This window comes from Pan troglodytes, chromosome 17 (genome assembly GCF_028858775.2).
Source record: "Pan troglodytes isolate AG18354 chromosome 17, NHGRI_mPanTro3-v2.0_pri, whole genome shotgun sequence".
Taxonomy (NCBI): domain Eukaryota; kingdom Metazoa; phylum Chordata; class Mammalia; order Primates; family Hominidae; genus Pan; species Pan troglodytes.
In genome coordinates, this window is record NC_072415.2 from 34,617,979 (window position 1) to 34,644,915 (window position 26,937).

The 26,937-nt window shown below is 40.6% G+C and overlaps 1 long non-coding RNA gene across 2 annotated transcripts in view; it reads left to right on the forward strand.

The window, feature by feature from the left end:
- The window catches only part of LOC104003108 (uncharacterized), a 110,311-nt gene extending 86,128 nt beyond the window's left edge, over positions 1–24,183 (forward strand). For both annotated transcript variants that reach the window (XR_010152060.1, XR_010152059.1), the window contains exon 9: positions 23,834–24,183. This is a non-coding gene — a long non-coding RNA (uncharacterized LOC104003108). The remainder of the gene's footprint in view (positions 1–23,833) is intronic.
- The last annotated feature ends 2,754 nt before the right edge of the window (positions 24,184–26,937 follow it).

The window sequence follows — 26,937 nt, forward strand, 5'->3', positions numbered from 1 at the left end:
CATAAGCTCCTGTTCTAACTAGAGAGCCACAGTGACATTTTGAATTTTCTGGAATCAGTATCAGTTCAGAAACAGTGTTCAGTAGTCCCTGAAAGGCCTGATTATTTCTTTTATTTTCCCAATGTACAGTTACCCTAGTAAAAGGCAATAGGAATGTCCCCATTCCTACTTACAGAATCCTGCTGGGAGAAAGATTAACAGTACACATTTTTGGTAGTGTACTTGGGTCTTTCCTTGAGGGGATTCAACCTTCCATTTAGTCAAAGGGTTCTGGGTCTATAAACTGGCTCAAGTCTGGTAGTTGATTGGGGGGCTATGACTCTCTTTTTACTGTGATTTGAGTTAGATGTTTGTTCACTTGATCTAAAACTTTTCTGCTTATACAGATCAAGTAAGAATTTAGTGGGCATCTATCTATTTCACATTTAGGAACACTGTCATTAATTAGCTAACACCATAGATCTGAGTAAGTCAGACTATTCTGATTGCTGCTTTGACTCTACTATTACAGTTACCACACCCGCTTTGCCTCTGGCAATTGAGTGCTGCCACTTGGCCTTTGCCACCCCATCCCATTGCATTTAGATTTCCCAACTCTGTCTGCAGTCCATATTATCAGTTTTGACCTACAGAGAAGTGATTGCAGAACTCAACAAGGATGCTATGTTTCCTGTCACAAATTTACTTCTCACAATAGTGGTGAAAGATGTCTTATTGGAGGCCCATCTAACTCCCTGAGCTGCAACATTAAATGCAGAATCTCTGCTTGGTGGACTCTTGTCAATAAATTCAGACTGATCTAATTTAACATTCCTTCCACCATTATCCCACACCTTTAATATCCATTTCCACATATTAACCCAGATTTCTGGTTGTATAAATTAGAAAACTCAAGTAGTTCTGGAGTATAGCACATCTCCTCATGGGTCACAGTTTTTACCTCACCTGCAGGGGCCTTTTGTGACTTGAGTCTATTTATAGGTCAAGAATCAAGGACAGGTAGTAGAGGTGGGTCCTGAGGATAATCAGTATTGTCTTCCATGGCAACTGCGTCAGAGGAGGCCATTATAGTTTCCTTGGGCAATGAGGGGTTACTCCCCTCAGATGAGATTGGAGAAGCCACTATCCCCCTACCAGTGAGGGTGCTCCTACTGGGGATGAGGAGGTCCCTTCCACTGGTGGTGGGAAAGCCTCTTTCACTGGCAAAAAAGACTCATCACAATTTAAGGGCTCAATATCCCCACCTTCATCAGGGTCTTCTCACATGTCCCCATTCCTACTTACAGAACCTCATTCTTTCCTTATCAATGGTCTTACTCTAACAATAGATACCCTGTTAAGATGTGAGTTACATTTGTATTGTGATTCAGCCAGCCACAGGATGAGATTCTGCATTTGATTTTCAGCAATCTCAGCCCTGTGGCTACAGGAGATAAGGGTCTCCTTCAGAGCACACATAGATCTCTTCAGATTATTTATGCTTGAGCTGGAAATTCAAGTCCCTGAACTCATCTTTGTCTTTCACCACTTTGTTCAGCAATATTAGGAGCAATCAGCCTATTTAATAATAATACTAATTAGTTTTCCAAAAATGTTCAAAAGTATCATATACACAGTCACCCAACTCCTTATTCTTATAAATGGTTAATTAGGAGTATCCAATGATGATATTTTGTGTCCCTATTACCTGATCACTCTATGGCCTATCATTGCACTCTTTACTACTTGAAATAGAGTTACTAGTATCTTTAGATCTAATTGAATTAGAGAGCCAATTCCAGAAACTCTATAACAAATTTAGAAAACTCATCCTTAAAACTCTGTTCCTCTAGAATCATTCTTGGTACCTAAATTTGTATTAGTCTGCATTCTCCAGGGAAACAGAAGCATCTTTCTGTCTCTCTCCCTAGCCCTCCCCCCCACACATATAGTGTTTTGTATATAAAATACACATATAACATAAAGTGGTTTATTATAAGGAATTGGCTCATGCAGCTAAAGAGGCTGACAAGTCCCAAGATCTGCTGCTGGCAAGTTGGAGGCCCAGAAAAGCTGATGGTTTAGTTCTGGTCTGAGTCTGAAGGCCTGAGAATCAGGAGAGCTGACAGTGTAAATTCCAGTCTGAGCCAGAGGCCAAAGGTGGCAGAAGACTGACGTTCCAACTCAAAAATAATGAGCCAGCAAGCGCGCAAATGTTCCTTTACTCGGACTTTGTTCTATTCGGGTCTTCAATGGATTTCATGAAGCCCACCCACATTGTGGAGGGCAATCGGCTTTACTCAGTCTACAGATTCAAATGCTAATCTCTTCAGGAAATGCCCTCACAGACACACCCAGAATAATGTTTAACCAGATATCTGGGCACCCTGTGTCCCACTAAGTTACATCACAGGTACTATGGCTGACAATTCTCTAAACTTGGCAGCTCTGTCAGCCTTGGACATAGTGATGATAGCAGAGATTTAGAGCAGAGCCCTAGGCAGGCAGGTAGCATGAACAAGAAATCAACCTCTATTGTTTCCAGCTACTGGTGTTTTCCGGTTTTTGTTACTGTAGCATAACTTAACTTCTCTCAGTGAGATGGGCAGCTTGCAAGGTTAAAAAAACAAAACAAAACAAAACAAAAACTCTTGAAAGGTGTGTAAGGAGCACATTACTAATATATTCTTGCTAATCTGACAACTCCCAAATTTACATTCCTAACTCATACTTCTTATCTGGGCTCACACTTACCTGTCTAACTGCCCTCCTTGACACATCCACTTGGATGTCTCAAAAGATGCTTCAAAATCAGGCCTGGGGTGAACTTGTGAATATTTCCTAAACCTGGATTTTTTCCAGTCTTGTGTCACCTGTAGCACCAGCCTGGTCTCCGTTACTTCAGTCACTGTCATCATAAACTTCTCTCTCATTTCATGGGAAATCTAATGAGACATAATCTTTTCATCACAAAGCCTTGATGATTCTACCTCCAGAACATAACTTGTCTCTCTCCGCCCGCCTCCATCTTCATTGTCAACATTCTAGTCAATGCCACCACTACCCATCATTTAGATTACTACAGTAGCCCCCAGTGTTCTCTCCATCTCTCTTGTGTCTTTTCAACTGACTCTGCATAATAACCAGAAAGATCTTCAAAAAATATGAATAAGATCTTGTTTATACCCTTAATGGCTCCACATTGAAACTTAGAATAAATTTCTTACTGTGGCCTACAAGGTCCTGTGTGATCTGGATTCTCCTATCTCTCCAGCTTCATCTCTTACCTGTCTGGCCCTGACAACACTAACCATCTCTCAGTTGCTAGAACAAATCAAGTCTTTCAGGCATGAGGGGCTTTGCTGTTGCTGTTCCCTGTGGAATTCCCTTCTGTTGGCCTACAAATTGCTTATTCCTTTCTATCTCTTAGTCTCAGCTAAGCAAGATGAATAAGCTCTAGAGATCTGCTGTACAACACTGTACCTATGGTCAGTGACACTGTACTGTATGCTTAAAATTTGTTAAGAGGGTAGATCTCATGTCAGTGTGTTTATTACAATAAAAAGGGTAGGTCTCACTGTTATTTTCCAATTGTTCCTATTCATTTCTTTGAGAGTACTTACCACAACGTGCAAATTCATTTAATTCACTTAATTCATTTTTTATGTGTGCATTGTTATTTTCACTAGAATGAAATCTTCAAGGGGACAAGAGTCTCATCAATCTTGTCATCATGACAATCCTGGTATCCTGTGAAATGAAAATATGTAGAATGTTTTCATAATATGTTTGAATGAATGGATGAATGAATGAATGAATGAATGAATCCTTATTTCACAAATGAAGATAAGACTTAGGAGGCACATGACTTGCCCAAAATACACACTGAGTGGCAAGGCTGGGTCTCCAATCACATTTTCAAACCCTGCCGTCTGTGCTTTGATTCCACATAACATAGACTTTCATGTTGCCACCTGAAAAGCAGAAAAAGGTAATGTTCTTGAAATCCATTTTTTACCAGAATCCTGTGTACGCTTCCCTTTTCCCTCACCACTAAAACGGGTGGCTTTGCAACACCAGCAGCCTGGCTAGTTTATTCATTTTTCATATTATAAAATGTTATTAAACTGCACCACACAGATAAGTACTAGAAAAATTGCCAGGTTATTTTCCTAACATAAAATTAGCCAATTTGCCTGTGTATGGGATTGGAAGGGATGCAAAGCATCCCATTCAAGTGATTAACCTCTTAGTTAATAAAAGCAACAATTTCATGTGTATAAATAATATAATAAAAGAACATTCATATCAAAGTTATGTAGCCCTCCCCTTCCTGTGTTCATCTCCTTAATTGGTAAATAATTCATCAAACTCTGAAATGAATTGTGTTCCCACCCACATTTCTTCATCCAATTATCATGAAATAGGAAAGCAGGCTCTTTCTCCCTTTGGAAGGCATGAGATAATAAAATTGTTCAGGGCTTTCCTGAGCCTGTGCTAGGATAGATATAGAACCCAGCTGGCATGGGCCTTGTCAGGTAACTGAGCAGTGCTTCTTGAGGCTCAGAAGAACTGAGCTTGTCCTTTCAGTTTGACCTCCTGCACCCAAAGTTCATGTATTTGTCTTTCCACTAGAGTGCCCATAAATATTACCTGTTGTGAGTGTGACTTTCAATAGAAGAAAGAGGCTGTGTGAAAGAAGCCAGTTGGCTGAAAATTTTAATATGACTTTTGCATCAAATGTGTTGCACAGATCCATTTTTACAATGCTGATGAGCCACAATTCCTGGACACAGAAATGTCCTTTTATGTTGTAAATTATGTAAGATTATTGCTGAAAGTTTCTTGTGGGAGCTATAATTTTTTCCCCTTTGGACTTCTTCATGTGTGGAAAAAACCCTACATTAGATATAAATTAATATACTCTTGGGCTGATGACCTTTGGTTTTTTGCCTTTTACCTTTAAATTAAGGTAGAATAATGCCCAACATAGTGCAATTTGCCTTTGCAAAACTCTTATATGTATGTCACTATAATTCCCAAGGATGGTCTTGCTAATAAATCCCATTAAAAAATCCCTTTTTTGAATCGTTTTCGTTCCTCTCATGAGTTCTGTTTAGAATTTTATCACTATCATATGCAACAGCGTTAACTTTGTCATAGATAGATCACAGAGGTTGTGTACTGAACTTACAATAGCAGTGTTTATACCTGGGGTTTCTTTATTTTCCCTCCAATGCATTAGAGTTTTATGGAAAAAGATAAAACAGTTACTGCCTCCTTTACCACAGCTTTTTGAATAGCCTCTTCAGTTTGAAGTTTATGGATGCCGAAAAATCATCTTAATTTGCAGATTGTGGAAGCACTGTTTTCTGGGCCTTAGTCTATAGCCAAGCAAAGGGGGAAATGGAAATGTCAGCAGCAGCATTTATGATGGACTCGGTGGGGAAACTTTTCCTTTTGAGTCAAGATGGCGCGAATTACCCAAGTGGGCTGGTGAAATGTTGTGAATGAGATTCAGCCATGAGCTTTCATTCTTCTTCATTGTCAGTTGGTCAATTGCAATATTCAGCTTTACCTTTTGTACAATTTGAAGTTGTAGCCTATATTTTTGCTTAAAAATGATAGCTTGAAGACAAGACATTTTAATTCCTCTCTAAAAATGTCCCCTTCTCTTTTCAAATAAATAAGCTATTCTTCACTCTTGCTTGAGAAACGGTATTGTGAAATTCTGGTTATTTCTGCTACTTACGGCTGCTCTACAGAGACAAAGACATTTCTGTAGAAATGAACAATGGGAAAAGAACTATACCGGAATTAGATTGACTGGACTTGCTCAAGCAACTATGTCTTAATCTTAATTAGCCAGCTTTTGACATCTGGATGCGGGAATTGCCGGCTCTGTCACATGAGGACTTTATAATCAGTGTCCTAGGGGTGGCTATCCTGAGAATTTTTCTCTGTAGAGTAAATTCTTTCTATCAGACACTGTACACAATATCCCAATCCACAGCAGTGAAACTTTGATCAAGGTCAGGACAAATGGACTTGGAGGAATTTCTAGTTGAGAAGGGCAGCTATTTTTTTCTGTGACTGGCAGGAGAGCAGCTTTTCTTTATTTGGGAAGGGCATACTCTAAGAGCAAGGTGCAGATTTGGGGGTGGTCTTCCCATGGCATGCTGAGCACGAAGGCCTGCCTGTCTAGCCAGACTGATCAGCAGAAACAGCTTTCTTCTCCTCAGATCCATCTCCAATCTGATGATTAGCAGCGCTCAGCTAAGGATTAGAGAAGAGACAGTCTGCTGCCAACAAACCCTTTTTCTAAGCAAGATCGTGAAACACACAACACTTGTAACATTGATTTTGGTGGCCCTCTCCCAGACCCCCCAGTATCCCTCCTCCTGCCAGGTCTCCACCTCTCTTGGTTGCTTTTTCTCCTTTTGCCTCATCTTCAAAATCTAGCTAGCCATTGTCCTGGTCCTTTAAAAGTCCTGATCTCACCACCTTGATAGTAGAAAGGGACCAGGGAACTAACATGTACCAACCTTCTATGGTAACCAGCCCTTGTTTAAGAAGATACAGCTGCGCTTGCATTTGAGCCGCAGTTACACATATAAGCCATCTCTATTTTACGGATGAGAATACTGCGTTTCCCAGTTGCCTAACAGCACACAGCAAGTAGAGTCAGAATTGGAATAAAGTGTCTCTGACTTCAAGGACTATGCCCACCTTACCCTTTCTGCTTCATCCCTGCAAGGTTACATAATTTCTTAAACCCAGTTAAAATTCACTTATTCACATATAACATTTTATAGGATGAAGTTTTCAGTCTGAGACAGGTTGACAGGAGAGAGCTTTCTGATCAGACTAACTTCAGACCCAGAAGGCAGGGAGTCCCTCAAATCCTTCCACATGGCAGGCTGCCTCCTCTGTCTTTACTCATAGGTCCAGTTTTGACAGGGACCAGGTCATGACCCAAAAAAATGTGGCTGATTTTGTATAATTTCTGTTTCATTAGGTGACATTTTGCCCTGCTTTCTGTGACTCTGATATTTCATGTAGATTTACACATTTGCCTTCCTAACTCAGGCCCTATTCATCCACTCCAGAAATTACCTGGACTGCCGTGTTCTGACATAGCCTGGTTCTCCACCAGTGGTCTCACCTAGTGCCCTTTGGCTCTGTTGTAAGTATGTGGTTCATTTGCAATCATGTTTCCATTGTCTCACTGTTGTAATGTTCTAAAACTCTGCCCACTCTTTTTTCACAGTTCCTTATTCCTTTTTCTGCCCATTACATTTGTGCTATTGGCTCCATCTTCCTTCTCGCATTCTCCAGTATTGACATATACTTTTTTTTTTTATACCTGATGGATGCAACAGGGTGTTAAGTGGGATTTTTCTTGTGGTCTGAGAGCTAGAACCCAAACCCGAGAACAGGTATGCATTAATTGTCTTCATCTTCTAAAGGGATCTGTATTAGTCTGCTCCAGCTCCTTAACAAAGTACCACAGACTGGGTGGCTTATACAACAGACATTTATTTCCTCTCAGTTATGGAGGCTAGAAGTTCAAGATCAAGATGCCAGCAGGGTTAGTTTTTTGTGTGGCCAATGTCCTTGGCTTGCAGACAGGCACATTCTCACTGTCTTTACGTGGTCTTCCCTCTCTGTGTGTCTATGTCCTTATCACCCCTTCTTATAAGGGCACCAGTCACATAGAATTAGGGCCCACTCAATGGCCTCATTTAACCTTAATTACCTCTGTAAAGGCCCAATCTCCGAATACAGTTACATTCTGAGGTACTGGGGGTTCGGACTTCAACATGTGAATTTTGAGGAGACACCATTCAGTTCATAACAGGATCCAATGGTAAAGGTGTCTGGATAGCTCCTTGGGGCTTCTTAAAAGGTAACCATGCTGGTGGGGCATGGTGGCTCATGCCTGTAATCCCAGCACTTTGGGAGGCCGAGGCAGGTGGATCACCTGAGGTCAGGAGTTCAAGACCGGCCTGGGCAGCATGGTGAAACCCTGTCACTACTAAAAATACAAAAATTGGCTGGATTCAGTGGCACATGCCTGTAATCCCAGCTACTCAGGAGGCTGACGGAGGAGAATCACTTGAGCCTTGGAGGCGGAGGTTGCAGTGAGTCGAGATTGCGCCATTGCACTCCAGCCTGGGTGACAGAATGAGACTCCATCTCAAAAAAAAGAAAGGGACCATGTCTTTTTGTGCTACCTTCACAATCATTCCACCCCACATATATGTAGGAGAAAATCACTGGGTGGGTAAGTGAAGCGGGGACAGGGAGTTGGTCAGCTGGAGTGCAGTATCTGTAGTAAAGAGATTTCCTCTTCCTTTCCTGTGGGGGTGCTGACCTCCTTTGCCTACAAGCCGCATGAGGGAAATACCAAGAGTATTACTGGTAAGGATTGGATGTGCCTATAAGGAGTGGTGACTGTCATCCCAGCCCTGGCTCGGTGCTTGCAGAGTCTGCTCTAGTGCTTTCTGGTGGAGAGGAGTTGGTATGAGGAGAAAGCTCTTGAGAAGGTCAGCTACTGTCTTTGAAGTTTGGAGGTCCCCATGACCTAGTGACCATTGCCCATTTTGGTTTCCCTTTAATCTTCAAAGGCACAAAGCTTGCTGGGATAAATAGTAGAAAGAGACTGGAAGAAGATGGGGATACCTTTCAAATGCCAATTCCCTGAATCCCTTGGAGGGCACAGAGAATCTGCATTGGTCTCAAGAACTCAAAAGAAGAACCATGGGGATTAAAAAGGAGGCACGAATCATAAAACATTCAGGTGATTAACAAGAGTTAGCCCTGCCTCCTTCCAGAGAGAAGGTTTGGGGGCACTGAACAGTGGCAGGGACCAAAGAAAGGTGTGACTGTCCACCCTCTCTGAAGGGGTCCTTCTCAGTATTGGGAACTGTCCCAAGAAAACCATGGACACTATTTACACATGGGGGAGCACTGCACAGAAGATGACCCCAAACCAAGCCAGAGGAAGACCACTCCCAGAAGTCAGCCAATTATATGAGATAATATCTGCTATCTCTTCCATCCTTCTTCCTGACTTCAGCACATGGAATGGGCTAGAGATCTAGATGGAAGAGGAATGTGAGGTGTCCCCAGAACAGACTAGATCCTCCACTCCAACCCTAAGGTTGAGGAGGAAGAGAATTGAGAAGACGATGTAACTGTCCTCTTGGGCTGATGCCTCACTACCTCTTAGTAAGTGGAAAAATTAAATATCAATTTGGAGAAGAGATCACAATGTTGGACTATACTGGGATGAGTATTTAATAGCTGAAAATGCCTGGAAAGCTGTGAGTTTTGCTGGGATATTTGAGGTTGGAAATGGAGATTTGACATCAAGGTGAAGGCAGCAATTTGAGAACAATAAAACCATTGTATCTAAATGCAGTTCAGACCATTCAGTCATAAATTGTATTTGATTGCCGTTGAAAAGCCACAATGAATGTTATTGTTTGGCAAGAATAATTCCGTCGGTCATTCCAAGTCACTGGTTAGATTTTAGGTACAATTGGATTAAAATAGATCATTAGGAAGCACATTTCTCATTATTCAGGATGGATTTAGCTGATTCACAACTTCAGTTGCAAGAGATTAGACTGCAAAATTAGAGATTAGGTTGAAATATATTAGACTGAAAATTTCATTTTTTATTTTAGTTTGCCTTCTCCCAGACAGTGTGTTGACGTGGAAGCTGTCAGGGCTCAGAAGATCTGGGGTCTAATGGCTCCATCCATAACCACCTATATCAAAGCAGTCACATCTTAGGAACTTATGGTATCTTGATTTCTTTCCATTGTTACCCTAATTCAGTAAGCATTCGCAAAGTCTCTTATGAGGATAGCGGCTTTAGAATTAGACCATGTAGGTTAGAATCCAGGGGCTATAATTTACTGGCTGTGTGATCTTGGTCAAGCTACTTATCCTTTCTGAGGCACTGTTTTCTCATCTTTAAATGTGGATGTGGCAATTGAACTGGGCCACAAAGAATCAGTAGAATCTCCTCTGTAAAATGGAGTATTTGAACTATGTGATGTTTAAAACCTCTTCAATTCTAAAAGCCTATTCTATATAACCCCACAGGGAAGAGAATGGATTTCAACAGAATCGTGTGGCTTCAGATGATAAAGAAGTAAGAATTTCCAGGTTAGATATCAGATATAATACTTACAGAGGTTCTGGATTTGTCCTCCTAATTAAAAAAATAAACTAGTGACTTGTCTGATTGTATAATTTTGCTATCATTCTGCTGAAAGTTAGAGATGAAGTGAATCAGTAGTTTTCAAACATGAGTCCAAGAATGGGCAGCATTTGATTCACCTGTGGAGGTTTTTATAGTATTATCAAAATCTGTATTTGTTGATTTCTTATCTACTTTTTTGGGGTCAATTACTGAGTGTTAAAATCTCCAACTCTAACTGTGGATTTGTCTCATTGTTTTTTACTTCTGACACTTTTTGCTTCAAGTATTTTGGAACTTTATTATTAGGTGTATACACATTTAGGATTTTTTTCTTGAATTGAACCCTTTTATCATTATGAAATGTCCCTATTTATCTCTGTCTTGTCTTGAAGTATGCTTTGTCTGATACCTATATAGCCACTCCAGCTTCCTCCTGATTAGTGTTTGCATAATACATTCTTTCTATCCTCTTACTTTTAACCAATATGTATCTTTCTGTTTAAAACTTCATCTCTTTTAAACAGTATGCATTTGGGTCTTTTCATCTAGTCTAATAATCTCTGCCTTTTAATTACAGTGATTAATCCATTTAGATATAATGCAATTATTAATGTAATTAGATTTAAGTTTATCATCTTGCTATTTGTTTTCTATTTGTTCCATCTATTGTTTGCCCCTTTTTTTCCTCTCCTTTTCTGCCTGCTTTTGGATTATTTTCAGTATTGCATTTTATCTCTACTATTGGTTTATAAGCTATAGATATTTGATTTATTTTTAAAATTGTTGTTCTGGATTACAACGTGCATCCCTAATTTATCAGAATCTACCTTGAATTCCCATTATGCCACTTCCAATATACAGAATTAAAAAATGTATACTTCAATTTTCTCCTATTGTAATCATACTTTCTGTTATGTATGTTATTGATCTAGTTTGAATTTGTGTCCCCACCCAAATCTCATGTCAAATTGGAGGAGGGGCCTGGTGGGAGGTGGTTGGATCATGGCGGAAGATTTCCCCCTTGCTGTTCTTGTGAGAGTGAGTGAGTTCTCATGAGATCTGATGGTTTAAAAGTGTGTGGCCCTTCCCCCCTTCCTCTTTCTCTTCTGCTACCATGTGAAGAAAGTCTTTGGTTTCCCTTCACCTTCTGCCATGACTGTAAGTTTCCTGAGGCCTCCCAGACATGCTTCCTGTTAAGCCTGTGGAAATGAGTCAATTAAACCTCTTTTCTTCATAAATTACCCAGTCTCAGGTAGTTCTTTATAGCAGAGTGAAAATGGACTAATACAGTTATAAATTATAAAATACATTGTTAATATTTTTACCTTAAACATCAACTATCTAAATAAGGAAATTTTAAAAACAGGCAAAAATATTTTTGTTGGCTCACATATTTATTATTTTTAGGACTTTTCACTTTTTTACATAGAATTGAGTTCTGATATCATTTCACTTCAGCCTGAAGAAATTCCTTTAATAACTTTTGTAGAGCAAGTCTGTTGTTGATAAATTCTCCCAGCTAATGTTTATCTAAAACTATCTTTTTCTGTCACTTTTGAAAGGTAATTTTAGCTGGATATAGAATTCTAGGTTGATACCTATTTCTCTTTTGGCAGTTAAAAGATGCTATCTCATTGTCTTTTGCCTTGCACTATTTCTGAAGAGAAATCACCTTCCATTCTTATCATTGTTGTCCTGACTGTAATATGTCTTTTGTATCTGGATATTTTTAAGATTTTCTCATTATATTTAATGTTCAGTAATATCACTATAATATGCTTAGGGTTTCCTTTTTACCTACTCTTCTTGGGATCTTTTGAAGCTTCTTGTATCTGTGGGTTGATATCAAATTTGAAATATATTTGGTCATTATTTCTTGTAATACATTTTTTTTCTACCCCAGTGTCTTTCTAATCTGCCTGAATCTCTCTCTCTCCTTTTATTCTGGTACTCCAATTACACACATGTTAGCCCATTTGATATTATTTACTAGGTCACTGAGGCCCTGTTCATTTTCCCTCCAGTATTTTTCTTTTAGTGTTTAAGTTTGGAGAGTTTCTAATCACCTAAGTGTGCTTATCATCTCTTCTGCAGTCTCCAATGTGTTGTCAAGCTTATCCATTGAATTTTTATTTTTGGATATTATACTAATTCTAAAATTTCCATTTGGTTCTTTATAAACAGTTTCTGTTCCTTTCCATAGAGTCCTTATCTGATTACTCATATATCCACCTTTTCCATTAAATTACTGAATATATTTATAATAGCTGTTTTAAAATAATTTTCTGCTAATTCCAGTAATTAACTGTGTTACCTCTGGGTCTATTTATATTGCTGGGATTTCTCTTAGTTATGAATCACACTTTCTTGCTTTTATGCATGTCTAATAATTTTTATTATGTGTTAGACACTGTGGATATTACATCATTGAAAATATGCCCCCCCCCTGCCCATTTCTATAAAGAAAGTTGCATTTTGTACTGTTGGAAAGCTCTTAGTGGTAAAACAGCTTGACCTGTTGAGGCTTGGCTTCAGGCTCTGTTAGAGAGGTCTAGAGTAATCCTACAACTAAGGTCTGGTCTTTTTTGGGTCTTAACAGACCCAAACAGAGTTTTTAGAGCATTCTTTACACTCTGGCTGGTCAGAACTTCAGCATCTCCCAGTCCTGTGCACCTTCAAAATGTCCATTCTGTTCCCAATGCTTTGGTAGCTGTTGTCTGCTAGCTCTCACAGAGTCTAACTTTGTAATTGTGCAAATTAATATTTGATCAATAATTTAAGGAAACCCTTATGCAGATTTCTGAGGGTCCATCTATTTGCAGTTATCTGCTCTCTGGTGTTCACACCACACATTCTAATTGTCTCTGCAAATTTAAATTCTATTTGAACTTAGGAATAAAAGGTACCTTAAATAAAAGGCAACATTGTAATTTAAAGATGAATTATATCTCTATAGTTAGAAAAATTTAGCTGTTATTTCTTTCTCCTTAATAATAATTTTCCTGAAATCTGCAAGTTGGCAATATCTTTCCTAGGAATATCATTATTTTGCAGATGATTTCTAATAATAACTACAATTAAAATCTTAGTATAAGTTAGTCACTGTGTTGACTGCTTTCTGTAGGTTATCTCACTTAATTGATACTCCCCTTGATAAGACCTGTGACTGGCTTGATTTTCCTGTACTAATTTATAAGTGTCCCCAGACAGAAAGCCAAGGTGAACGTGGAACTCGGTTTTTTTGTTTTTCTCATTCTCTGTATGTTGTAAAATACATGAAAACAGTTACTTCATATATTTTTGTCCAGTTTTATAGTTGACTATAGTGGGTAGGTGTGATACTTCTTACTTTGTTACTGCTGTAATCCTGAGGAACTTTTTGAATACGTAGATTTTAACATTCTGCCAAAACTTACTGATTCAGAATCTCCAAAGTGATCCTAGAAAGTGGCTTCTGTGGTTGGGATGTTGGTCTCCTCCAAACCTCATGTTGAAATTTGATCCCCCATGTTGGAGGTGGGGCCTAGTGGGAGGTGTTTGGGTCATGGGGGCAGATCTCTCATGAATAGATTAATGCTCTCCATGTGGGGTAAGTGAGTTTTCACTCTATTCGGTGCCCTCAAGAGCTAGTTGTTAAAAAAAAGCCTGGCATCTCCTCCCTCTCTCTCTTGCTTCCTCTCTTGCCATGTGATCTCAGTACACACCAGCTCCCGTTCCCCTTCCACTGTGGGCGGAAGTAGCCTAAACATCACATGCACATGCCCGATCTTGAACTCTCCAGCCATCAGAATCATGAGCCAAATAAATCTTTTTTCTTTATAAATTACCCAGCCTCAGGTTTTTCTTTATAGCAACACAAAATGGACCAAGACAAGTATTCATCTTTCTTCTGATATGCAGTCAGGATTTGGACTCACTAATGCATCTGACCTTTCCAGGTAACATCAGGCCCTGATTGCTCTGGCCTTAGAGCATCTTGAAGAGCTTCATTTAAGAATTTCTACTGATATATCTTTTACCATATCCCACTGGGAGATCAATTATGCATTAGCTGGGCTTCTCCATTACAAAGAATTCCTCAATTTCCAGACTATTTTCAATCTTTAGAGTTCTTTATTTCTAATAATCTTCCTAAATTAGAATAAACAATTCCTTATATTCTTAGTGTTTATGCCTTCAAAGTTTAGTAGACATTTATTTTGTCCCCTGTCGGTCATCATTTAACTAGATTATACACATTTAATTATTTTAATGTACCCTCATAAATCAACCCTTAAACTCCCCAATCATTCTGGTTGCAAGAGCTTGTCCTTTCTCTGGATGAGGAAGGCCAGAACAGGACATCTTTCTTCTGCCCTGTTTTCCTGAGGAATAGGACTGATATCCCATCTTCCTCAGTCATAGCCTCTGATCTGGAATATTCATTCTATGTATTTGCAGACTTTTCATTACTATCGGTTCTATTTTAATTATATTGTAAATAATTTTCAAGTTCTTAATCTTCCTTCTTTCACTGAATAATAGTATTTAAGGTTTTATTCTTAGTTTAAAAATTTAAAATACTTTCGCATTCCTCAAGTGGAATGAATCCATTAAAAATCCTGTGTGTGTAATTAAACAATCTTAGTGTCCCTAGATTTCTCTGTCATTTCTGGCACCTGGCATTCCTTCCTTGGAGGTTTTCAATTGTGGACTGTAATACTTCCAGAATAATGAGAATTTCGATTCCACAAATCACCCAAAGCCAAACATCAGTTTCTTTGGCCAGTAAAGCATGCCCGGTTCGCTGATGGCTTTCAGAGGGGCTGACAAAAAGCCTTAGATAATGCACTGAGTATGGTACTGTTTAAGGCCATCGCAGTGTGCTGTAATTATTGTGGCAGGCTCCTTCCTGTCTAGAATATCTCCCCGAACAGTCGGTAGTGTGTCTTGGGGTTGACAGGTGGCTAGATTCCCCTCTGTGTTAGTGACTATGTTAGATGTTGCCAGGAGAATTTAAAGCAACATACACAGCATCTTAGCACTTGAATTGTTCTGATTTTCCCCTCAGCTCTGTGCAATATGCATTTCTTAGACACATGCAAGAGAAAAGCCTCCTTTCCCCTTTTTTTCCTGAGAGCCCTCCTCACCAAGGCACATCCTCCAATTTGCTGGCTGCCCCCAGGAGCCATCCTCACTGTGTCCCCCGACATTCCTGTGCCCATGTTTTATGCAAAGATGTGAGCAGCTGGCCACCAAACCCCTGAGAGTCTGGGTCTTTTGTGTTCCAAAGCCTCTTCTCTGCCTTCTTTTCCCTCCCCTCCTGGCTTCCAGGCCATGTGATCTTTCCCTCACCACTCCCCTGTGTCAGTATTCACTGGATATGGTCTGTGTGCTTTACATGCCAGGCAGCAGTGCTGAGGAATGCTGAACTTTCCTAAAACGTGGTTGATAAACACAGGGAGTGGTGTCACAGAATGTCTCATGCTTAATAGGTCCTCTTGGCTGAGGCTTTGTTAAAACCTTCTGAAGAAGTGCCATATTACCAGGCAGAAATCTAAAGAGCCACTCCAGCATAGTGGACGGAATACAGGGGTCGAAAGACAGTGCCTGTCATGAGGCTTAATTCAAATACTGTATATAAAATTCTAAAATTTGACTGCTTAGGTTTTAATCCCAGTTCTATCACTTACTATCTTGTGACCTTGGTCAAGGTCACTTGTCCTCAGATGTTTCATCAGCAAGTAGAACTACTCTGTAATAATAGTTCCCACACCAGGCTTGTGATAAAGATTTAGTGAATTTATATATATATATAAATATATGGTGAATTTATATATATATGTGTGTGTGTGTATATATGTGTATATATATATACACATATATACACACACATTTAAAAAATGTCTAGCATGTCATAGGTGCATAATAAATGCTCAAGAAAAAGTAGTTAAAATAGTAGTAATAATATAATTATTTTTATTGTTAGGCACCTCAACAATTTACCAGCTCCTGTATATAACTTAATGACTTCAGTGGTCTAGGATAGCTCATAAATTTGTAGGCATAGAGAACAAATTAAAGTTCCAGTCCATGTTCTAGGTCTCATTGTGACACAGTTCCTGGTGGGAGGGACCCTTGTGTTGACTGGTCATGCCATTTGACCAAGATGCTGTATTATCTCACTCCCTGAAAACAAAGGCATAGAACTCAAGATTCAGAGTGTGGCTAATATGAAGCATGGAGGTCTTCCTTCTGCCCTGATATAGGGAAATTAAAGCAGGAAGATAGACTTGCTGGTAAGTTTAAATAATCCTGAGTCACAGAGGAAAACATAGCCTCTATATCTGTGCCTAAAGTCATCCAATACCTTCCTGTTTTGAGCAAATTCAGGAAAAATAAAAGGGCCACTCTCAAAGACAGAAATACAGTCTTTTAAAAAAACAAAAGTGGGCCCAGATGTGTGTGTTGCCTCATACCTATAATCTCAGCACTTTGTGGGGGTCGAGGTGGGAGGATCGCCTGAGGCCCGGAGTTCAAGACCAGCCTGGGCAACATAACAAGACCCCATCTCCACAATAAATTTTAAAAAATTAGCCAGGTGTGATGGCATGCACCTATTGTCCCAGCCATTCAGGAGGCTGAGGTGGGGGGATCTTCTGAGCCCAGGAGTTCAAGGATGTAGTGGGCTATGATTGTGCCACTGCACTCCAGCCTGGGTGACAGAGCAAGACTCCATCTCAATTAAAAATAATTTTAATTTTTTTAACTTAAATTTAAAAAAACAAAGTAGGGGTTAATTTACTGCTCATTCAGTAGGAAGTCAGCCTTCTAGAGGTGTTGGACAATGGTAGGAAAGCCTCCAAAATTGAAAGAGGCTGTTGGAAGGGGTTAGGCATGGAGAAATGTTTCTAGAAGCCTGTCTTCCCATACCTTGGACAGCGAAGCCGACTTGTTGTCCAAGCCCTCTTTGCCTTGTGCCCATTTAGGGAACTGTACTCTTTACTGCCATTGGTGCTCATTGCAAGAACTGCTCTCATGAACGAAGAGGCAGGACTGGCTTTGTGCAGGACTCAGGCCTCCAGGGTGGGGCATAGTCAAAGTTAGTGTTCCTCTTTGGAAAGAGGGGTGATGTTCATCAGAATGGAATCTGCCTCAAAGAGAAGTTCATGTGGCTCAGTTCAAGGGCTGGCTGAGAATCGAGCTGCCTCTGATTTCATCTGACCCTGAGAGAGAAGATAGAGATGCACTCCTGTCTCCTATTTATCATTCTCAATGGGAACTGTGTGGGCAGCTTCCATTACGCCAGGCCAAATTTAGACGAATGAAAAGGTCGACTAAGTAATTATTGATTTTATATGTGTGCATAAATTAGAGCATGGAGTCCTTTAGTCACTGCTAAAAATAAGCCTTCTATGGATTGGGTTTGGGAGACAGAGGGCCGATGTAACAAGGATAAAGCAATAGCTCTGGTGGTAAATCTGTACGTTAGATAACTATTTCCTTATGGTTGTCATGATAGTTCAGGATGTAAAAAACATCAGCCAGTGGAGCATGTTGGATATCGGTGAGAGGACTGGACGAGGCAGACCAGAACCGTTCTTTCTCTTTAATCATAAAAATGATATTGGCCATAATCCTTTTAGCAACAAGCTTTTCTCAAGCAGCAGAGACTTATGAATGCTATTCTGAGGAGAACTAGTCAATATATTCATTTTCTTTTAATTATGCAGCTGCAGCAGCAAGTTGTGCATGAGTTTTATGGAGCTTTGCAAATTTGCCGTCGGTTCTGGGAAGTAGAGAATTTATTTGTATACTGTGGAGCAATTTGCTCTGGTTAGAGGAGAGAAACCATACCCTTCCATCTTAAAAATGAAGAGCTGGTATTTGAGTGGGAAATTCCAAGAATCTAATAATCAAATCAGCCAAGGCTGTTAATTAAAATTGATGAGTATTTAGCATTTATGTAACACTCTAGAATCTTGTACTGCTGGAAAATTACCAATTGCCTGAAGTTTGCAACTGTTAACATGCTTATAAGGGGAGAACATTCTGGTGATAAAAGAAGAAAATATTTTGTTATCAAACATGGTACACTTGTGTGAATATGGCTTTACAAGTTTTAGAGATAAGTCTAGCTAAATTTTACAAGTATCTGAACTCTGTTTGGATTTCAGTGGTTCAAAGTCAATTTAGGCATTATATGTGCATCTTAAATTCGAGGTTACAGTAATTCTCTCTTCTTCTTGGTTAGTAGTTCCTGTGATACAGAGAAGCAAAAATGTCTTGTTCAAGCTCAACTTGTTATTCCTTAGAAGTAGCCTCAAGGGGGAGTAGATTGCTACACTCTGCTGATCTAATGGGCCACAGTAGCTCCCAAATTGAAGAAATGAGGATTGGCATGTCAAGGAAGAGGGGTAGCTGAAAGGCGGCGGTGGCCTGTGAATGGAAATTATAACCTCCAGACCCACATGACCCTCAAAAGTAGGTCAGCTCTGCTGTAGGCTCCAGTCCCCATCCTGATCAGCACTAAGTCAGTCTTGCTACTCATCCAGGTGTGACCTTGACCTTGCACTCCAGTTTTCATAAAGGGGCTCGTCCCTTGAGCAGAATATCTGGTCTCTACTTTGTATCCTCATCCTGGTATCTGTGTCCTTGTCCTGCCCCTTGTGGGTAATCTGTCTAATGCCCTAGTCCGTTTAGAATTGTCTTCATTGCCAGTTCTTTACCCAAAATCTAAAGGTCTACAGCCTTCCCTGTCTCTTAACTCCTGCTGGACTAGATATTACTGGCTTCTAGAATCTTCATGTTATCCTTTGAATGGATTGGGATACCCTCTGCTCCCTGGCGTTGGCCATCTCTTCCCTCCCCCTACTTCATGCCAACTAGCAGCCTGGACAGACGTTTATTATCATACACTTTCCAAAGTGCATGTCCAATGTCCAGCAGAATGCCTAGTTCATACTAGGCATTCAACAAATAAATGAATTCATTCAAATAAATAAATTTATTCTCCCTGCCGGCCAGGCCTTCCTTCCAGTATTTTCTGGCAAGGTCCATCATCTCAGAGGTTTCTAGATCTCAGCTCACTCCAGTTTGCCCAGGTTGTCTTGCCCTACCATGAGCTGGGACACAGCACCAAGATATCACACATCTTAGGTAAATTGGTGTCATTGGCAAGATGTGTCCTCAGTTCCTCGTTTTTCTCTCCAGGCTCTTTTTTTTTTTTTGGCCTTCTCTAGTTACATCTTCTCCATTTCCTCCTAGTTCTCCCTCAGAAACTCCAGGATAAATTTTATTTGATGAAATCAATTCATACCAAAGTGCTGATAACTAACAATTTTGGGCAGTTAAGCCAGTAAACTTCAAGGTATAGCCCTGGGTTGTAGTTAGTGAGCCAAGAGGAAGCTCAACCTTGGAATTATAGGAATGTTTTTAGAAACGGGATATTTAGCCTAGAGAAGAAGCATTGTAGGAAGGTCACAGCAGCTATTTTCAAATATATATATCTTTCCAATGTGTGAAAGGCAGAATACATCTATATTGTGCAAACAAGAATGGATGATGATCTGTCCTGAGGGTAGTGAGTGCACTGTTCCTGGAAGTTGAGCCTAGTGCTCCTTCAGACCCAGCCGAGAAAGCCTGGTCCTGGGTGACAGTGTGGGATAGCGACGTGGTGGATGCCTCGTTCTTGATCCTTCTCACCTCATGTAGGAGTATAAACCCAGGCTGAATGGCACCAAAAGCATTTTCCCAGCTGGGTCTTATCCTCACAATTCTGCAGCTAGTTCCCATTTCTCCTGTCCAAGTGGTGTTCCTACATGCTTGCTTCTATGACAGATGGAATGTCGTGAACATTGTGGTTGCCTCTCTTGTCCAGTTATAATAATCCCATTCTCCTGGTCAAAAATTGGTTTAAAAAATTATGTGGCGCAATCCTGGCCAATGCATTTGAGAGAAGTCTTTTAGGTTAGGGATAGTGGTCCTGGGAAGGGTTTCCTTTCTTCCAAGAAAGGAAGACAGGGTCTACCTCATTCCCCCTAGAAGTGGTTGTGTCAGTTTGTAATGCCTGAACTTCAGCAACAATCTTTCCCTGGCCTGATGTAGAAGCCAGAGCCATGGATTCTTCACGATGAGATTCAGGAAGCTTCTTTAACTCCTTTGAAAATCATGAAAGATTTTCAAAGAATCTTTGTGAGAAGAATCAAGTACAACTTCTAATTAGATTGGTTCAAACCATACTGTGTCTGGTCTTGTGTTTTCTAGAAAGATGGTATCATTTTCTTTGTTCTTCCCCGTGGGGGAAACCAGGAAAATATTATAATTTTCATGTTGAAGTTAGTGTACCATAGTTGTAATATGTATCTTCAGTAGCTTTCTTTTAATCAGTACTTAGATTAAAACAAAACTGAGTCTAGTTAATCACCAAATGTAAAGCAGCCCATCATGAAGACATGGCCACACAGAGTGTGCCACACACAGTGGCCATGGCCAGTTGATTTTTCTCCGTGACAGAGATGGAGCTTAAGATAGTTATCCTTTGAATGGATCGGTATACTCTGTGTTTCCTGGGTTGGCCATCTCTTCCCCCAACCCCCACTTTCATGCCAACTAGTCACCCGGACAGACATTTACTATCATGCATTTTCCAAGGTGCATATCCAACATTCTCTTCACTCCCAAATCCTGGGGACAGGAAGAAACTGTTGAACATTTTGAATCACCAAATCAAATGTGACAAAATCTCTGCTAAGGTTTGGCTAAGAATGTAGAATGTGAATTAGAAGATGGATTTGAAAGTACCTTGCAAATTACAATGTGCTGGACACACAGAAGGCATCATTGTTGGGAGTGTTGCTTCCTGGAATAGTAAAAGCAGCCCCGATTTAAGGAAGGCATCTAGAATCATCTGTTTTCTAGCTGACTACTCAGGTAAGTACTTACGGGGCTTCCTCTTTGACAAGAGAATCAGATGGTTTATCTGAATTAGTAAAGGGCTACCGGGAAGGTAGGTGGCTCGGCTCTCACATCAGGAGTGAGTTGAAGTTATTGGCTGCTGCTACATCTTTATACACAGCTCACAATCCCATTGCAGCATGTCACATCTGATATGGGATAATGCAATGTGACTAATGTAATCAGATGTGAAGTGCACTACAGCAACATGTCAAGTTGGAAAATTTGAAAAGAGAAATAGGCTTCTCTCTAAATCATGGTTGGGTTCTTTTTCTCAGCTGGAGGGCTCTGTTTTCAGACAGGAGAGTTTTCTGTGGTGACCTTCTGGCCAAGGGCACATGTCAGGAGGGCCAGCCTTTCCCGAAGGTGGTGACCCTGGGCACATGAACTGGATCATCATGGATTGACCCCCACCTGCCTTTCAAACCAACATACGTCACCTCTTTTCAAAACAAGGCATTCACTCCAGAGGTGTATGCTGCAAAGCTCTGATTGCTCAGAAAATGAAAGGTAGTCTATCAATTTCACAAAGATTTAGGAATTGTATGCCTGGAAACTAATCAGGTTTCAAAGGAGGAATTTTAAGGACCTGAAATGGTTGAGTAAAGGCAATGTCATTCAAGTATGTGTACAGTTTTCCAAAATAATAAGTAATATGGATACATAATTTTTGGTATATTTGTAAAATGATCTGTCAACTTTCTTTATAAGCTTCCTGTACATAGTGGGGTGGGTGATCTTTATGACCCTGTCTCATTGACAAGTATGAGTTACGGGAAAGGACTCTGTGGCTTGGTTTAGTGGAGACATCCAGTCTCTTCTTCCCCAGATGAGGCATAGTGCTTGTGCTCTCTCTCTCTCTCTCTGTTTCTCTCTCTCTCTCCTCATTCCCACCCCTCTCCCTCTTTGAAGCCACATTTACATTTCTAAGATGTATATAAGGGTTAAGGAGCAAAGAGAAGCTCAGAGACAATGGCTCAGTCAATTCTAACAAATACAATGTCTTCATCAGTGGTGTAAAATGGAGCTCCTCTGTGTGAGGCAGGTGCAGGGAGGGTGCCAGGCCCCACCTACCACCCTACCAATCCCAGCTTGCAAACCACTGCCCTAGGGCATAGGATCAGAGACTGCAGAAGTTTCATGGTGAAAGTTCATTTCACTCTCTCATGGCACAGTTGGGAAATGAGCCCAGAGAAGGCTGAAAGTGTCCTAAGCTCACCAGGCTTTGCTGGGAATAGAACTTGGCCATTCCATCCTCCCAGACCAGCGCTGTTTTCACTGTGCTGTGGATACTTAAGCTCTCTCTCACCATCCCTTTTTGTGCAGATCTGCTTTTATAGTGGGCCCAGGAGGCAGCAGGACAAAGCCAATTCCTTCCATGGACTCATCCCTCTCTCCACTCCCTCCCTTATATTTGCATCCTGTCCATCAGAGGGCACAGTTGCCCTGATGAAGGCACAATCAAGATGGGAAACAAGAATTTTGTCAGCCACTTCCATGGACCCCCTATTTTGCTGCACAGTTCCTCTTTCATGCCTCCTACCCTGCTTGCTCTCTCTGTCCGTCAGACTCTGCCTGCCTTCCCCAAGTCCTTTCCTCCATAGAGCTGTACCCTACTCCCATTGCAGTCCTTCCATATCTTAGCCCCTGCCTGCCTTTACCTTGGCCTCCCCTACCCCTCCATTAAATCCTACCTCTCCCGTGTACCATTTTATTGGAGCCTGCCCTTTGCTCAGTGATAGCTGGCTAATATGAGAAACTAATCTGTTTTAATGTTTTAATGTGTTACCACTCGCTAGCCTCTGCTAGCAACTTAATGAGATTTTGAGTTTTGCTTGTCTCATCACAGGTCCTCTATTCAATTATAAACTCGGTGAGGGGGAAGTGCCATTTGCTATTTCTTCCTTAACTCCCATAGCAGCCACAGAGTGCTGGACTCGGAGTACTCTACATTGACGTTGTTGAATGAATTAAAGGAAGGGGGAAGTAGGTGGCTAGACCTGAGTGGAGAGAAGGTAAACAAATACTATGACACAGTTGTTTTTCAGGCAATGCCAGTAAAATAGATTGGCAAGAGAAACTGGCAAGTCCTTCCTAAAAAGAAGTTTCAAAATAACCAGAGAGCATGCATGAACTCAACTCAATCTTCAATAAACTTTGCTTTAACTAAACAGCAGCAACAAAACCAATAATACTATACATTAACTATTTGGCTAAAAACCAGTCCTGAAATCAAAGGTTTCTGGTGTGTGTTCCATCTTTAAGAGTCCAAAGCAAAAATGCAGACAAAATGTATGTGTCATTAAGCCCCATGGGTACTGCAGAAATGCATTACCTGCAGGTTTGGTGAATGTAGTTTCTTGCAAGTTGAAATACAGGGAATGAAGAATCCAGCATGGCACTGCCCAGTAGAACTCTCTGTGCTGGAAATGTTTCTGTCCCTGCCCTGTTCAAGACAGTAGCCACAGGGCACTTGAAATGTAGCTAGCAGGACTGAAAATTTAAATTTTTTCACTTTCGTTTAGTTTTACTTTACAAAGTTAAAAAACAACTTCATATTTAAATAGCCTTACATCATTTAAATAACCTTCTTACTTGAAGTGTTCTCCAAAGATTGGGAATTCTGGGATAATAATAATTATGTGATTTTTAGACAATAATAATTATATTATTTTGAATAATTTTTTCATTACATGACAGAATAATATCTACTATTAAAGATGCGGAATCTCAAGATCCATCCATGAGCTACTGAATCTTCAGTTTAATAAGGTTCCAGGTGATTCCTAAACACCTTAAAGTTTGAGATGTCCTTCTCCAGATCAATGGATCTCATCCCCATTCGAATCACCTGGAGAACTAGAATCACCTGGATGGTTTTAAAACAGTTCTGATGCCTGGTCTCCACCATGGGCCAACTGAATCAGAAATCAGCTTGGCCACCCACTAGTCTGAGGAAGGAATTCTCCTTAGAATTTGTTTAAGAAACTTAAAAAGGTTGGAGTATATATGCAATAAGGAAATGAAAAGGATTGAATGACACTTAAAAATGTAGACAATTTTACATCAAAGAGCCACAAGTATGCATGTTAGTCTCAAATAGTGTACTCAGAAAAGAGGAACACAGCTGTCATATTGAAAATATTCTCTTTACCCATCAAAATCAGAAACACTCTTAAGGCATGATAAGTGGTTAGTTTCTCTTAGCCTAGGAGGCCTGGTCTTGGTTTGGGGAGCATTGGGTTGGAGCTTATGTGATGTTAGTGCCCAGGCAGCCGAGGAATGTTACTAGTTTTAAGAGTCCAGGACTGTTCAGTCAGGGTGAAGTTGAGCACATTGAGCCCAGTAAAAAAGGAAAGGGGGGATTGAGAAGATGACAGATGACTCCAGGGCCCTTGAAGAAATTCATGTGACTCCAGGAGACATGAATTTCCATGGGAACCATGTGCTAGGATATGTGACCCAAAGTGAAGGATCAATTTTTCAGACACCAAAGACACACACAAACAAGTCCTAGCTTCAGGCAGAGAGGAGCAGGAGAGTCCTCATTCATGTTGGTCAGAAGATTTCAGTGGGAAAGGCTGTCTGCAGGCTGTACCTTTTTACTGAGAGGACTTAGATTTGGGAACATCCTCACTGCTTTCCATCCACCATCCAAGCTCAGTGAGCCTAGAACACCATTCAAGGAATGTTCTGGGCCCTTCTCTTGGGCTGTATTTGGGAAGGTAGGAAGTTACTATGGTGGTTGAAAACAATCCTCTTTCTGATCTCTTCCTTTTCTGATAAGGAACACGTTTCATTATGATTTGTGCTGTAAAATAATTACCTTTTTGTGCTGAAGTCAAAATTTTCAAAACAGTATTGTATAAATGAGGATCGAAAATGTAAGTTTCATAATGGACCAGGAATAGGCCTGCAGACCATGGGAAGGGGTTGAATATGCCATGCTGGAAGGGTACCATGGAATAAACCACCTACTTAGATAAGGAAGGTCAAAAGGGGCATTCATCCTGATTGCAACTAAATTCAACAATAAGTTTTTATTAAATAGTTGCAGAGTGCACACACTGTTCAGGTACTGGAGATACAGTGGTGAACAAAGCAGAAAGTCTTATGACCTCTTGTTACTTACCGACTAGTCAGTGGCCCCAGATGTAAAACATGCAGATAAATAAATATATATTATAATGAACACCTACAAATTGAGATAAGGCCTCTAAAAGAGAATTACAAAAAAGAGAACACAGGAGGCTGGTAATTTAAATTTTGGCAGAAAGGATTAGAAAATAAGATGGTGGGTTTCACTTAACAGTCAGAAAGCCTCATACAGATTTGGACCCATCAGAAATAATGACAAACCTAACTATGAATGGTCAATTAAAGATGAGGATTAAAAATACATTTATGCACTAGTTAAGGAAGGGTTGAGAATAAATGCAGTGTCAAACTGAGGGGCCTAACCCACTATGAGCAGAATTCAGTGCTCTTGGTCAAAGATGACAGAGAAGGTTGAAGCTGAGAAAACTCTTCTAAGGTGGGGAGTGAAAGGATTTGTTGGTCAACAGTGAAGCTCAAGTGCAAGCAAAAGCCGCAGGAGCAGATGCAAACACAATGCACCATTGAGGCAAAGCTATCTCTTACATTCTTCCTGCTATGGCTTGGCCAGTCAGCAGCTGGGAGGCTCAAGGTCTACTGGACAACACCCTTTCCCAAGACCTGGAGGATTCTGCCAGAGAATACAACCCTAGAGTCATAAAAGTTTGGTGACACAGGGACTACAGTGTGCATCTATTCCAACACCCCATCTGATTTCACCATGGACCTCAGGATTTCTTTCTTGGTCACCAGATAAACCCACACTGACTGACTGGGCTCTGATTGGAGGTCTCAATTGCTCTGGTCCTTAAAATTCCAGCCCTTAGACTTGACCCACTTATCTCTGACTTATTCTGTTAACTTGAAGCTTACTCGCCGGTATGTGTGAAGGCTGGGTCCAGCCACAGGTTTTAGGATAGTGCCAGGGCCTACCCTTATAGTGACCACATGCCCTCTACATCCCTCCCAAGGCTTATTTCTGTTACAAAATCCTCTGTTTTGGGCAAACAAACCTATTCATAGCTCAGCGGGTACCTCGTGAACATCCTTGGCTCTTCACTTTTGTAACAGGGCCATGGCATCTCTACATTCTTTCAATCGTTTAAGACCCAGCTTAAATTCCAGCTCCTATAAGAAGTATTCCTGACCACCTCCGTTTTCTATATGTTCATGAGTAATACAGTATATCATTGTAAGCACTGTTGGGTATCAGAAACTAGTGTAATTGGCACATTGAATAAGGAAGGCTCATGGAGTATAATAAAAAAGTCATTTACTTTTGCCTCTCACAGACCATGCCAGCTTGTTCACTCCTCTACCCATTTATTTATTTATTAATTCATTCACTAAATAGAAGTTTGTTGAATGTTTACAATGTCCAGGCATTATTCGAAAATCTGGGGTACAGTACTAAACAAAATACAAATGCTTGCACTTGGGGAGCTTATAATCCCGTGGAGAAAAAGAAAAACAAAACAAGATATAAAAGTACAACACTGGCCAGGTGCAGTGGCTCATGCCTGTAATCCAGGCACTTTGGAAGGCCGAGGAGGGTGGATCACCTGAGGTCAGGAGTTCAAGACCAGCCTGGCCAACATGGTGAAACCCTGTCTCTACAAAAACTACAATAATTAGCTGGGCGTGGTGGCACATGCCTGTAATCCCAGCTACTCTGGAGACTGAGGCAGGAGACACTTGAACCCAGGAGG